Source organism: Priapulus caudatus, unplaced genomic scaffold (assembly GCF_000485595.1).
Source record: "Priapulus caudatus unplaced genomic scaffold, Priapulus_caudatus-5.0.1 Scaffold37, whole genome shotgun sequence".
Taxonomy (NCBI): Eukaryota; Metazoa; Priapulida; class Priapulimorpha; order Priapulimorphida; family Priapulidae; genus Priapulus; species Priapulus caudatus.
Window position 1 is genome coordinate 228,484 of NW_014577098.1, and position 1,988 is coordinate 230,471.

A 1,988-nucleotide genomic window follows, 5' to 3' on the forward strand; every position below is an offset into this window, starting at 1 on the left:
TGTCGTGTGTGTGTGTGTGCGCGTGTGTGTGTGTGTGTGTGTGTGTGTGTGTGTGTGTGTGTGTGTGTGTGTGTGTGTGTTGTCTACAACAATAGCACAAATCAAACTATGATATGGACCGTCAGGACATATATATCACTATATGTACAGCTCACAGCTTCACATAGATACAATAATGTAACCCAAACACAGGATAGGGGATCCTGTGTTTGGGTTACATCATTGTATCTAAGCTTCACACAGCAATACATCGCGTGTTACATAGCACTACAAACGACTTTAATCAGCGTGCGCGCGTGCACGTGCTTGCGTGCGTATATGCATTCGTAGCATAGATCTGCCTTTATCGGAGATCTTTCGTAGCATCTCCTCATCAGGCCGTTAGTTGAGAGAGAGAGAGTAGACACGAATTCCGTGAAGGAGCAGTTAGGTAAGACAGCGCTGAATGAAACAACACTATAGATCCACACCATCAGGAGTGTATAATGACAAACTTGCCATTATACACTGCCGATCCCAGGACACGTGCGCTGAAATAACACATCGTGGCAGGTAGCACCAGTAAGAGGACACGCACGTTATAGCGACAACTACATACACTTACCTTCACTTAGTGCTGACGCGCTGGACTTCACAACCTGGTCGAACAGATGCCACGCTCCGTAGATCTAACTATCGACGCTCACGTTTGCGTGCTTGTATGTGTATAGTATATCGGCGGATCTCTCTCGTACGGGCTAGCGCAGTGTGACTATCAATGCTGCGAGCAATGAGTCAGCCCCCTGCGACAGCTCGCTTTTATACGGGGTCCTTGGAACAGTATCAGGAAGCGGCTCTCTCAACTGTGTCGACTAGCTGGAAATCGAGCAGCAAATCGGCGCTCCGATTGGCTGGCGCTGCGCGAGCTGGCTGACGTCACGCAGGCGCGTACGTACCCAGCTGGCTGATGAATGACAGAGTTTATGAATATATCAATCGGGAACCCTCGGACCATTCAATAGAATTAGCGGATTCTAGGAATGACGGAGGGAGCCGAATGGGTTTTCCGATTGATGAATATATGAGACTAGGCAATTAAGAGCTGTTCTCGTGACGCTATATTATGTGAAATTACAGATCATATGTAGAAAAGCGATATATATATATATATAGTTAAAGCCTTTATTTCTAAAACAATTTTGAACCAGTCTCGTGTTCGCCCTCACTTTTACCCCTTACTGTTATTGCTTCAGTACCGGCAACTGTCTAGATAGTCCAGGAAATCTAAGTCATCTGCAGGCAATCTTAGAACCTTCTTAGAACATTTCTTAGAACCTTCGTACTTAGCTATATATTCTCCAAAACATGTACGATTCAAGTTTTGATTACCGCCGCCAATTCTTGCGAATCTCGGACTATCTCGCGATAGCGCGAGATATCGGCTAATTTTAAAATAGAAACGGAATAAGCTATACAGAAGCAGATGCTCTTTTGTTTGAATTAGGTGCAGAATGGGTGCACTTGTTACTTGTTGGTTCATTAAATTGCTATTTGCAAAAATTTGTTGTCGCAATATAATCCAATATGCCATGGTGTTACAGTTCGTTCAATTCCAATCTTCTGTGCTATAACAGCATAAATTTTTAGTGTTTTTCAGGTTGGTGAAATTAGTAATATATCCGCTATGGGGTATAGAGGTGACTATATTTCGCTATAGAGTAACCCCCCCCCCCCGTATAAGAACCTGCATTTTTACCAAATTAGCCTATTAGCCAATTAGGCCATTTGGGTTATTTAATAGGTTATTATTTTCTTGAGAGAAAAAAAGTTGCTTATAGAATATTGGTACAGTCCATTGTTTATATGAAATATGGATGTAATTATGTGGCGAGGCCGACGAAGACGAGAAATTGGCAACTACATCCGTTGTATAGATATGATAGATCGTTTTATTGATCAACAACATTCAATTCTGAACGTGCTTAAATGGTTTATTTTTTCATGATTTC

General features: G+C 42.5%; 1 protein-coding gene across 1 annotated transcript in view; it reads right to left on the reverse strand.

The window, feature by feature from the left end:
- The window catches only part of LOC106818647, a 30,955-nt gene extending 30,172 nt beyond the window's left edge, over window positions 1-783 (reverse strand). The window contains exon 1 of the mRNA XM_014823337.1: window positions 605-783. The gene's annotated coding sequence lies outside the window, so the exon portion shown is untranslated. The remainder of the gene's footprint in view (window positions 1-604) is intronic.
- Window positions 784-1,988: the final 1,205 nt, after the last annotated feature.